The sequence below is a fragment of the Fopius arisanus genome, unplaced genomic scaffold (genome assembly GCF_000806365.1).
Source record: "Fopius arisanus strain USDA-PBARC FA_bdor unplaced genomic scaffold, ASM80636v1 scaffold00137, whole genome shotgun sequence".
Taxonomy (NCBI): domain Eukaryota; kingdom Metazoa; phylum Arthropoda; class Insecta; order Hymenoptera; family Braconidae; genus Fopius; species Fopius arisanus.
In genome coordinates, this window is record NW_011887876.1 from 219,059 (window position 1) to 232,874 (window position 13,816).

Below are 13,816 nucleotides of genomic sequence, written 5' to 3' on the forward strand. Positions count from 1 at the left end.
ATCAGTCTGGCCGCAGCATCGATTATTTGAGCAACGGTTACTTAAAGGAGCAAACTCCTCGCGACTTCTGAATACCTGTTCCGAAATCAGTTATTACTTCGGCCCGGCGTTTATTTACGAATCCGAGCATTGAGACGCAATACAAACGCAATTACGCTCATCTTCGTAGCGATGGATCCCGTAAAACCCAGTCTTGAGGACTTGAAGCAGGAGATGACTGGGACTTGTGTGCTCAAGAAAAGGACTCATTACCAATAATGCTTTCAATATTACGCTAGACCGGGGGAGAAAAAAGTAAGTAATGTGTAATCAGGCTGGTCATGTTTACTTTTGTAGGTCTCTAGATTCTCCCGGTTAACAATGTTACCAACATTGTGACGCTTTGTGTAAAAGCTAGACGCAGTTTTTTGATTGATATAAATACCACCTCTTTCATTTTTTCATCTTAGAATTTCACTTTATTATCTTTTTTTGGAACTAGTGTAAACCACAAACCAGGTTTAGATTTTCTAATTCCTTTTTATAATAATCGCGGCGGCTATTTTTCTCACTTTACCATTTGGCAGATGCTTCATGGGACGTTTCCCAATACTGTAACTGTGAGGCCCCCAACTACTGTACCCACTATTATCGCACTAGGACCCGTATAATTGGCATGGTAGTAGACAGGTAAAGCGGGTTCTGGCCCATCGATTTTGGGGGTCGTGAAAGACTACGTTGGCTAGTAGGGTGGTCATGTGAAAAGGTGGGTGGCTGGGTGTTGCTTTAATTTGCTGTTTGATTAATTAATTAATCAATCAATAGATTGATTTCGTTGATTGGCAGGTAAAAAGCTATTGCTTACCTGGTGAATGGGTGTAGTATAGGGTGGGGGTACGGGTTTTCATTAAAGGTCTAACGAAATAATTTGATGGTAAAATACCTTTATTACCAATCAATAAAGAGAAAGGTCTTTCTTTCACCAAATCAGTGGACACAGCAAAAGTCCATTCGAGATTTATCGACTCATTTCGGTTCATGGCAAGTAGCATCGACAAATTAGCCTCATATTTGGACGGAGGAAAGAAAAGAATAACCGCGAGTCATTACCCAGAAAAGAACCACTTCAAACTTGTTCCCCACCAATGTGTTTTTCCATACGAATATATGGACATATGGGAAAAACTTGATGAAGACCAACTGCCATCAAAAGAATATTTCTACTCATGTTTGAATGACGATCCCATTTCAGACAGTCATTACGCTCATGCGTGCAATTCGTGGAGGAATTTCGGGCTGAGCACCCTTGAAGAATATTGACATTTATATTAAAAGACTGACGTATTGCTGTTGAGTGACATATTCGAGAATTTTCGACAAACTTGTTTCGTTTCCTATAATTTGGACGCGCTACATTATTATAACGCTCTTGGTATAGTTTCTGATGCTATGCTGAAGATGACTCAAGTAAAAGTGGAATTGTTGCAATATCTTGAAATACTGCTGTTCATTGCGAAAAGTGGTTTGTCACAGTGCTCAAACAGACATACGGAAGCAAATAATCGGTAGACGGGAGCTGATTATAATCCACAAGTGGAGGAATCTTACTTGATGTAGTTGGACGTAAATAACCTATATGGAGCAGCAATGAGTCATTATTTACCTTTCGAGAACTTCAGCTGGATGCAAGACTGACATCGTTCAACGTTGTCAATGTTCCAGATGACTCAAATATGGGTTATATTCTGGATCTGGAATATCCGTTAGAATTACATGCCGAACATGAGGATTTGCGTTTGTATCCAGAACATACCTTATGACCCAATGAACATTCAAAAATTCATAAATTATTGATTACGCTCAACTCAAAAAGGCAACTAGTCCATTATAAAAACATGAAACAGTGTTGTGATTTAGGTATGAAAATAACAAAAATTCATCGAATCTTACAATTTTCTCAAGGCTGCTGGTTGAAAAAGTATATTGATTGAAATACCAACCTCTGAAAGAACTCGATGGATGAGTTCGGCAACAAATTTTATAAATTCATCAACAATGCAGTGTTTGGTGAAATTGTGGAGAATGTTAGGAAACAGTTGGATATCAAGACTGTTACATAGTGGAGAAGTTGATGAGGGCGTCAAGTTGGATTTCTAACGCGAATTTCCACAACAGTATTATTTTTGATAAAGACTTAGTAATTATTCAAACGACATATACGCAGATTAGATTCAATAAGGCTATTTGTACTGGTATCCTTGGTATTTCGAAAGGTTACATGTATGATTTCCATTATAATTACATAAGAGATACTTTGAAAGATAGAGCAAAAGTATTGTACACGGATACAGATAGCTTAATTTACCAATTTCAATTGGAGAACATTATATCCTCATCATGAAAGCAGAGATACGTAAATGAAGTTCGCCTGAGTCGAAACTCGTAAGACTGATTCCTTATTGGTCAACTCGAATCCGATGTCCAAATTCGAATTCGGCGCACGGAGTGCGCAGTAGGTCTCGTGAATTTATAAAGAGAGATATCACTAAGTTTGACACTTCAGATTATCCACAAAATAATGTCTATTAATGTCCCCTTAGCTAATAAGAAATAATTAGGTCTGATGAAAGACGAGAATAATGGTAAGATTATGACGGAATTTGTTGGATTGCGAGCAAAAATGTATACATTTAAAGTTTTTGGTGAAAATTGAGAAAAACACGCGCAAAGGGTGAAAAAAAATCAACATTGAAACTGAGACAGACCTTTTAGTTTCAATAGATAAACACTCCATTAAATAAATAAACTCGACAATCAAACAATTGAGATTCGAAAAGAAAACGTAACGACAGAAGGCCTTCACCTGACGCAGCCTGGGTCAAGGGCTGTCAGGGCTCTGAGAAATCCTTTTGCTAGTTAATAATTGACTTAGACAATAATAATCAATTAAATTGGGCGCCAGTTAGTTTGTCGATCACTAACAACGTTTGCCCGACTGATCTTAGGAGGTGGAAGTTGGAAGACCCAAAGACAATATAGATAGTAGAGAGAGAGAAAGGAGAAATATTGGCAAGAATATTAATAAATAAATAATTACTCACAGTTTTGTGTCGACAATTACATTTGGTTTATTCGACAGGAACCTTATTAATATTTTCGGGAATCGACTCTTTCCACACAATACAAAATTAAATATAAGACAATACGAAATATAAATTATACATAACAGATCTACACAGTATCGTTGCCGGGGCGAGAGTGTCTCGTTGTCGACTTATTACTTCTTCCTAGATGCTATCAATCGATATTTTAGAGCATGAGTCCATATCAACGACTCAATCCCACTGGGCCATGCTCTCAAGTGTCGACACAATTCAAATTAGAAGCGTGAATTAAATGAAAATATTTGAATATGATAGGTGGATTAATTTCCGACAAATAAATTAAATGTTTCCTTGTCGCAGCTCGTGTGATCCCCGAGAACAGGGAAAATTGTGGCGACGCGAAGGGAAAAACAATAACTCCTGTCACAAAACGCATTACATTCGGTGATTATTTAGCCTATTTAATACATCATGCAAATATTTCTTGTCCTCAAAATCTGATTCGATCTATTAAACACGATGTGTTTACTATTAATCAAACGAAATTAGCTTTAAGTTGGCATGATGATAAGCGTATTCTCGTAGCGAATAGCACAGATACTTTATCGTATGGTTTAAAAAACTGATTGTAAATATTTGGTGGAAGAATAAAAAATGTAAATTTTTTTATTGTAGTCGATTTTCTTTATTTATTTCATGGGAAAATTCATACATTCATATGTCTGAAAATTTTTACTTTTACAGTCCTGGGAATGAACCATGAGAGGAGAACCAATAATCCACACACTACGAATTTTAATCACATTTAAAAAAAGTGGCTAGTTTATGGTTTTGTTTCCAATGTATACTCTAAACGTAAAAATTGACCAAGTTCAATGTAATTCGTTGTTAGAAAATCGGCAAATATTTGTTTGTACAGTAAATTAAGGGTTACATTCAGATTCGAAGCATCAATATAGGTTACAGGTGTTACACTTTTTTCGTTTGAAATCCAGTCAGCGTTGCATATGAGGTAGCAGCTTGGCATCCACTTCTCATTTGAAGCACACCAACTCCTGATATATTCAGCACATTTACCCATCGGCTATCGTACCAAATATATATCTCCTCTTTCTCCGGTGGTGAATATAACCAAGCTTTTCCAGTCTTTCTCCAATAAGAGTGGAAGGTTGAGTTGAGTTGGATGTCACAATAATGCAATGGTTGTTGATTGTCTGTCATGATGTTTGTGGCTTCTCAAATAGGTCGGGCTTTTGCGCTATTCAGAGAAAAATTAACACCACAAATATAATGATGACCATCTGTGTTTTGACAACTAATAAGATCCTCAGCGTGTGTCACGGCATAGAAATCTTTAGTACGCAACCGGTAGTCGACCTTACACTTGAAATGTGGGATACGGGTGCACCTTCAACAGATGATACACTGGGGAGGCCACAAGTGGAACACTAAATATTACTAACAGTTTTCCTCCATAAAACACAATTTTTAATTTCGAAATTTTCAATAATTTAGTCATCTGTAACTCGTCAATCGAGATTAGAAACGTCAACGATGACGTCTGATTTTTCGCGACTAAGTGTTTCACTGCTTTTACCAGTTCATTCTGTGAGAACAAAGCTGAATGAGTTACCCCAATTTTGGCTAGACATACAGCATTGATGGTGGTTTGTGTTGTATAAATATAATTGTCCAATTCGATTTCCCAACTTTCACCCCAATTTCTTATTTTATCCAGCAGCCATTGATATTTAAATGTACAAGATGTTGTATTTTTCTCCAGTTTCACAATGATTTCTCAATGATCTCTTCGATATCACGAAAAGATTCTTGTTGATCAAGGGACATTGATCAATGCATTTTTCCAAATCAATATAAGGAGTGAACCACCATTCGGCTGTACTGAAGCGAATATCGCCTATAGATTCATAATGCAACCCCCTTCGACTCAGAATCGCCGTGTTGATAAAATTCGCTGCTTGGCACAGAGATATGACAAGGACTTATAGCATCACTATTGTCACGATCATGCTGTTACGATAAATTTACCAACTGAACTGAAGGGTTCAAGGAGAAATATCCTATTAATATATCATCCCTCCCCCACCATCATCACTCAAAAAAAAAAATGAAAATTTCTGCCTCAAATGGGCTATCCTTCGGCAGCTATCAAACTATTGTGTGTATCGTCGAAGCCCAATCACTTTACATATAATTCGTTTCCTCCTCTTTTCAGTACTTCTTCTACTAGATAAACATCGAAGTGTTTTTTTTTTTTCAATAATTCATCTTCATGAAAACTACCTTTAATCAATTCATCTTTATAATCTTTCAATTTGTATGTGACAGAATTCCTATTATTTATTTTTCGGATGGTTAATATTTCTGCAGTCCAATTAGATGTGTAACTTTTCTCGAAAACTCGAAATTATCACCAACTTGAAATTTTGAGCCCTTCTTTTTTGCACGAAATTCAGGGTAAAGAAGGCGCAATTTCTTGGCATTTTGAACCGTCACATCGACCGGTCTCATATTATTAGCCCGATGTTTTCGATGATTGTATTCACGTATGAGTTCTGATAGCATGTCAATCCACTTATACACTGAGCGAAAAACTGATTTCCTGGGAACGTCGTCGAGTTCGGCCCAAACGGGACCGTTCTTGGCGTCGAATTTTCTTGACCCAAAATTGATTAATTTAGAACCGAACTATCCGTGGATTCTGTTAAACTTATTCATGCTAAAAGCAATCGAGTGTATAGAATATGGAGTATTAATATGCACTCAATCACGTTTTTGATTGCTAGAAGAAATTCTGTCTTTGGGATAACACTCTGAGTTTACGGGAAAGACAATCGGGTTTGGGAACAACTCATTGAGTCTGAAATTTCTGCCAAAGCTGGTTGAGTTTCTGAGGAACTTGAATTGGAGTTAGGGCAAAACAAAACTATTTTGGGAAGAAATTTGCTCCGAAGAGGGATCTGATCAAAAAATAGTTTCTCATAAGAATATTATAGTTTCACCTAAATCTACTGAGTATTGAATTCATACAAACTTCTATAATAGGACATTCCAAGCGATATTGAAGTCTAATCTTGTGGGAAAACAAAACGTTTTTGAGACTAGCAATCGATAAAATGCATGAACCCTCCTTTTCTTATTTGCAAATTGATAAATATATATTCTAAGTGACATTTTCGTTGTAAACTTGATCAGATCGGTGAAGAAAGGAAATTCTTCATGTAAAAAAAAATATTCTTCCTGGAAGGACGGATTTTCTTAGTTCAAACTGTACGGTACTTCAAAGAAAGAAAACGCTTCACTCCCAGCAATCGCACATTAAATGAGGAGAGAGGATGGGAGCGGATGGGACTCAAGGTGCGTTTCAGGTGTTACGGTAATTCAAGTGATCGACTGCTTGGGTCCATTTTTTTTAAAGATTTGCGACGAAATCACTGCCGGAATGAACACCAGAATATGAAGAGTCTTATTTACTTCTAAGAATTCTAATTTATAATTTGATACTATGATCATTGACTTTAGATCAGAACAATAAAAGTGAACAACAAGTTTTCACATTTTGTATTATTATTTTAATGGTCTTTGTAATTAATCATGAATCATGCCACAAATTCTGGTAAATGATTTTCAGTCTCATTACATAATCTGGGAGGCTGAGTTACAATCGACGATTGTCGTGGATGCTAGCCGGATCTTTAATCTGTAACGATGAAAAGCATTTCAAGATAATTCTTCTGTTTGACAAGACCTTGCATAATCAAGATAGGTACCTCAGCCTATTGGTGCGCTGCAGGAAGGAATGCCATGGCATTGCAGCGGTTAAACTCAGATGGTGATGGACATAAATCATTGGTATGAACATACATTTTGTAATGATTATATCGCCATGCCAATAATTCTTCCCATCTTTGTTTGACGTAAGCAAGGAAAAGATATTCGTCTGCAAACAGAAAATTGCAATTTTATATATAAAATTATGAATTTCCCATACAAATTAGGCTTCATCTTAGAATCATTTATTACTCCGAAAACGCTCGCTGCAATCGATACTCAGGATCAGTACAAACTTAAGTCGGTTGAAAAATTTTAATTTATTAGAATTGAAGGAAAAAAACAAGTTAAAATAAAAATGCAGAAAAATGTTTAGATTCTCTAGATTGTATAAATGCATCCTAAGTTTAATCAATAGTTTTTTTTTCACTTACTCTCCAAAACCGATGAACATTGAAACCAATTATTTCGTGACGCAAATCTCTTAGTATTCTTGAGTTAATGATTGCGCTTCTTTAACGGAAAGAAACACTTATTTGCCAGAAGAAACAGTTTTATTCTCTTGAGAGAATCCCCTTTCCGGTCAAACTTGAGCTCAAATAAATGAATAGTAAGATTCGTATCTTCATACATATAATTTTTAATTTAGTGTGCCCATTTCTGAGCTATTTTTTCGTTAATAAATGTTTAGTTGTACAGTGGTAAAATGAAGTTAGTGAAAAAATGTGGAGTTGACATTTTTATATACATCTCAGAAGTTTCGAGATTTAAATCAATTTACTAGACCGCTTTCTTTGTAAGGAACTCAGAGGGAACTTCGTGGGAATTTTTTGGAGCTATAAATATTCTATAGTTCTACGTGAATTTAATTCATTACGGCTATCATATGAAACAATGCGAATATTCAATAAAACATACAGATGGGTTCCAAAATCGGTACCTATTTCAAAATCCGTATACTAACCCTAATAATAATAATAAGAAAAATAAAATGTACGCTACTTATACCCGACTCTCCGTAGCTTCAGTTCTCACAACTGCGACTGTGGTTTCGTCGACGGCTCCACGATGAATGATGGGATTTTTTCGAAGTAACACAGTCCATGTAGACGTAGCGTTTTATGCAAGAATTTTTTTCTGACCTGAAATATGAAATAGTTTCTCATAAAACGAATTATTCTACGAAGACCCATTAGAACCGTTCACCTGGACTCATGGCACTGTATATCTGTCGCGAGAATCATCGTGTTTCACTCAATCAAATTATAGTCTGTCACCAGAATGACAATCGTTTCATTTGGCGTAATTGGCCGAGACGGTCCGGCCATAACAAAAAAACGTATATTGGGAAACGCAGACCGATATCTCACAGTGTGCCCTCAGTTTTTGGGCAGTATACACTGACTATTGAATCGATCTAGAATGGAGCAAACTGAAATTGCAACGCTCCTTCATCAACGGGATTTGGTAAAATACGTCACAGTATTTGAGGGTAAGTATAAGTAATTTATCAATTTTAGATTTTTAAGTTACCCATCTGCCATTCGAGGCTAGAAAGTTATTAAAACATTTCCGTTATTTCCCGTAGATTGCCCGGATCTTTTTTTATTTATTTCATTCATATTGGCTATGCGAAAGCAATGCGAGAAATGAACCGTGACGAATAATGATTACTTTGTGAAAATAATAAATGTTTAGTTCGGAGAATACGATCCATTTTTAGGGAAACAAAAACATATTCGGCAGTTCGGCGAAAAAACAGTTGATATTTCTTGACCATGGGGCTAGAGCGTGAGTTCTCCCAATTCCGAGAATTCGTTGTTGAGGAGTATGAAAATGAGAAAGGGAAAAAAACTGTGCGCATTTGTTTTACTTCGAACACTAGCTTGAATTTCCACTTCGTTTATTTATCATAGGAATATGTAGTTTTCATTTTCGGCTTAGACGAAAAAGTTTATCATTTAATGCCCTTTTTTAATAGAAAATGGTTTCGTTGATCAAACTTCGCTCGCAAAATTAACTCCATCAACGATCAAAGAATTAATTCCCACATGCTTGATTGCCTTACATTTGAAGAGAGATGGAGTACATGGTAGATTGAAAGGATATCTTTGTATTGAGTATACGATTAATACCCATGAAAAACTCATAAACTATTTACCATGAATTAAATGTTTTCATTCATTGAGCATACGGTTATTGCACTGTTGTGCAAAAAAAATTACCTCCTGCCATTTGCTATTGCATTGGAAAACAATCTGGAACAATTTGGAAAACAATTTGGAAAATTGGAAAACAATTTGGAAAACAAGTTTTGCCTATTTTTCGATATGAAATTTTCCAGAATTGTCTTGAAAAATTATAAAAAATGTCAATTGATATCTACTTCATATAAATTCTATACATATTTAAAAGAAATATTAATTTTGCTCAAGTGATATATATTCAAATATATTATTAGTGTGAGAAATATAGCTACACTAGATTCAATCGAACGTTAGACACCGTTCTTATCTTAACGTCCAAGTAGAATTATCATTCTAGGTACAGGTATGATTGTGCATAATCGTCTTTGATTTTCTTCCCTTACATTCATCAAATCTCTAAAAAATTTACTGTATGGAATTTGGATAAAAGTTATTTAGAAAATTCCTGCGTTAAATACACTAGTTCCCATGATAGAATAATAGCAATTGATGGAAGATTATTTCAGACTAAATTAGGCAAAAAAACAATGTTGCTCTTGTATGACACTTTAAAACAAAAATGCGGTTTTTGTTTTTTGTTGAGCTAGGTGCAATTTTTATATAGGACAAAGTGGTTTTTCAATGGAATTTTTTCTTCAATATATTTTTTTTTAATATAATTTTTACATGGTTTTTTTCCGTGCACGAATTTATTAAAGCAATTTGTGATAGAAAGACTTTCCATTTCTAGGACGTAACTCAGGTGAAAAGTTAATTGATCACAGGAGAGAGTTATTCAATTTGATAAGCGTGGATAAACTCAAAATTGCATCTCACGCCAATTTCGATTCCAGGTGTTCCACCATATGGTTCAATAGAACAGGAACATTAAGATCATATGACCAAAGTATCATTGCAGAGGTCACAGTTAATCATTTACTTCGCAACGTTCAAAGGTATTTGAGATATTCTACAAAACCCTGCAGTCATTTCTAGCCTCAAGATTTTTGAATTGTCAATTTTTTTGATGTGCCATGCACAAAAAAAATACAATCCTTAATAATTTGAGCTTACTTAGCCTGAATTGATTTTTCCGATGAAAAATCGCCGTTCGAAGCAAAAAAAAACGTTGACTTTACTCGGTTCCACATATTTTTCAAAGGTTTTTTTATTCCGGTGAAGAGCTCAGAATTTTTTACTAGAAATACGTTAAAATCAGTGGGTGCTTTCAATGATATCAGTAAGGCTAATTTGAAAACGAATTTTCATTCTAATTTATTTCTAATAATGAATTTTTAATTTCTAATATATTTATTCTTTCCAATGCTTTCATCTCAAATATTAAATAGCCTAAGTTAATCATTTTTAGAGGATGGACGCATGCACATTTCGATAGAATTGCTGTGAATATAACCTTGTTGTATAAGGGAGAAGTGAAGGGAACTTATTATGCACCCCCACTGAATGGACAGCCAGCAACTGGAAAAATTTATGACAAATTCAAAAATAAACAAACGCAGTATTCTGTCTGCATTGGACTTGTCAAAAAACGTTCCAGTAAGCAACAGTGTGGACAATCAGTCAAGAGACCACGTGCTGAGGATCAAGAACCAACAACCCAAGACAGCTTGAAGGCATTAAGAACGCAAGTCCAAATATCTGATGAAGTGATAGGACATTGGAAAAATACATTTGACTATCGCAAAAAGTGGCTCGCTGTCGTAAGTCATCCGCTTGTTACAGATGTATTGGAAGACTGGCCCGTGCTGAAGTCTCCGAATGCACCAGTGTTATTTAATATTGATTTCGAAGCCTTGTGGATTGTTAAGGAGGAGCGTATCCAATATTGAGATGATTTTTTTCGAGCTGTTCGAGAAACGTGTATGGACAAGAAAATAAACGAGGTTTGGACAGGCTTATTGAAGTTAATCGATTTGGAGTCTACATCAAGTGACGGGCGAGTCTTATGTCAGCTGATGGTGTTGAATCACCTTTTTGCACCCGAAGGTAGAGTTCTCGTCATCACCTCTAATAATCCTAATAACTCCAATGGTGACCGAGCTGGAACCTCGTCAAATTATAAGAGAACATCCATCCCAGAAGCCAAGGACAGTATACTCATACACGTTTTGGGAACTATCTCCAGAATTCCTTCAGTAATAAATCATCGGTAAATTTTCAAAATATTCATCCTAGAAATTTTACAGCGTGAAGATGACACCACAGCTGCGAAAGAGCAAAAAATCGAAAAGGCTGGTAGACAGCATGTTCAACCCTATCTGATCATCGTTAGAAGTCATATAGCGTCACCTACGAAATTCTTCGTGACTCTAGACGATTTCATTTACCCCGTTGACAGTGCCTTGAAAGCAATCGATATATGCTTCAAAATCTTTTATACCCTCGATGCTCATTACCCCTACCTTAGTCGATACATCTGGCTACTCATTCAGAGAGGTCTGTATCAATTCACAACTCACGCCGATTTTAAGGTCCCCACAATGGCCAAAGTCCTAGCAAAAATGTCATCATGGAAATACGTTAGCAGTAGTGATCCAAGTTCGAAAGTTAATGATGCAAAAGTTCACTAAAAAAATTTATGAGTTTTTTTCAAACAATTCTCCAAATTTCTCCGAATTTTCGAAAATATTATCATTCTTTACACCATTCGGGTCTTGTAATTCTCCAAAATGGAACATAAATGTCCGCGTTGTGAAGAGCAAGTATCAATTACGAAATTCTTATTCCATATAAGATCTCAGCACAAAAAAGTATTTATCTCTAGATTTAATTGTTGTCACTGTACAAGAATTTTTAATGACGTGTACGGCTTATAACAGCATCTCAAGCTCTCCCATTCAAAGCAAGCTACGCATTCTGCTAATGTTCCACAGTCGAACCAGCGTGAGGAAATCCCCAAAAAATGAAAACTCTACTCACAACAATCACTTCTTTCAGATATTAGAAGTTCTGAATGTATTATTGACGATAAAAAACCTGATCAGTTACATGATTTTGCTAAATGTCACGAAGATCTACTCAGTTCCATTACCACATTCTTTGCGAAATTATTTAATGACAGCAATTTATGCAGATCTTCAGCAATTACAATTATCCAAAACACGAGCTCTTTAACCTTTTCTATTCTGTCGCAATTTTAATCTCTCTTGATAAATTCTAATTCATTTTCTAATTTCAATGCAATTTGTGATACTTTGAAGGGTTGTTTTTCTCAATTTCGTACTGAATACCGAGCCATAAAAGTTTTTGAAAATTCTGATCATTTTATTCCACCTCAATCTTACACTATTGAAATTGTCTTAGATTCAACTCGTTAAAATTTTGCGCAAAGTCTCACTTTGAAGAATATTAAAATAGAATTTATCGATATGATAGTAGTGTTATAGAAAAATTTTTGTCTCTTCCAAATGTTCTTGATTCCATCTTATCACACGTGCAAGAATGTAAACTTTCAACCGATTTAATATCACCAGTACAAGGAGAAATTTTGAAAAAAATTGAACATAAATTTGAAAAAAAAATTGTTCTACCTTTAGTCGTTTATGCAGATGATTTCGAGATAAACAATCCTTTAGGATCGCATAGGGGATTGCATAAATTAGGCGGAATATATTTTTCCATATTTGGAATTCCTAACAAATTTTCTGGTCAGTTGCAAAATATATTCCTCGCTCAACTATACAGTACCAAAGATTATAGTCGTAGCAACAATGAAAAAATCTTCTCGAAAGTCATTAAACAGCTCATTGAGCTAGAAACTAAAGGAATTCGCCTAAAATTGGTGGATAAAGAGGTCCAGGTATACTTTGTACTAATGAGCATCTTAGGGGATAATTTAGGCCAGAATTCCGTATTGAGGTTTTCAAGTAATTTTAACGAGGAGACTCCATTTTGTATATGTTGTATGAATTTAGAGAATCCTAATTTATTAAGAACAATTGCTAATTACTCTCAGGATGTTTTGACGGGTAATAATGGAATAGAACAGGAGTGTGTATTTAACGTAATCCCAAGTTATCATTGTATTGAAAACATGTCTGTTGATATAACCCATGACATTTTGGAAGAAGGTAGTCTAGCAATAATGGGAAAGATTTTACATAGTCTAATAAAAGAGAATAAATTTTTCTCCTTACAAACATTAAATTATCGAATGAAATGCTTTACTTATAAAACCACCTATGGATTGAGTAAACCTCCTGAAATTAAGTCATACATTTTTACCTCTAAACTACTGTCTATGTTTGCTGCAGAAATGAATACATTTATTAGATATTAGTATTTTATATTGGGGATTTTGTACCAGGTGACAACGAGGCATGGCAGTTATATTTACTACATCGCACAATAACACTGATGACCTCCAATACCTGTCAAAATGACCACACACTATCTGAGTTAAACACTACTGTTTCAAAACATCATCTACTGTATGTGAAAATTTTTAATACTCATCTTACACCTAAACTTCATTTTTGGACTCACTACGCACGATTGACTAAATTACTTAGACCTTTAAAATATTATGCAACCATACGGTACGAAGGTTATCACAAAAATTTAAAAGAAACAGCGAAGAGTGTGGCTGCTTCGCCGCACCGCACGCTTGTGGCACCATCTAACGGATCTCTCCAACTACCTGCCTTACCAACTGGTCAAGCGGAGAGAAGGCGTCATCGCCGTAAGCAGGAACTGATTCCTCGACGACTCGACGATTGACCACAGCTGTGGCAA

The 13,816-nt window shown here is 35.5% G+C and overlaps 1 long non-coding RNA gene across 3 annotated transcripts; it reads right to left on the reverse strand.

Moving 5' to 3' along the window:
* Positions 1–6,663: 6,663 nt before the first annotated feature.
* On the reverse strand, positions 6,664–13,623 carry LOC105272094 (uncharacterized). 3 transcript variants are annotated; one of them, XR_892721.1, is made up of 4 exons: positions 13,386–13,623; positions 7,884–8,017; positions 6,875–7,044; positions 6,664–6,804 (listed from the first exon to the last, which is right to left on the reverse strand). It is a non-coding gene; the product is annotated as an uncharacterized lncRNA (long non-coding RNA). The 3 variants fall into 3 exon arrangements; XR_892722.1 differs by having other exon boundaries at positions 7,878–8,017; XR_892723.1 differs by having other exon boundaries at positions 7,873–8,017.
* Between the last annotated feature and the right edge of the window lie 193 nt (positions 13,624–13,816).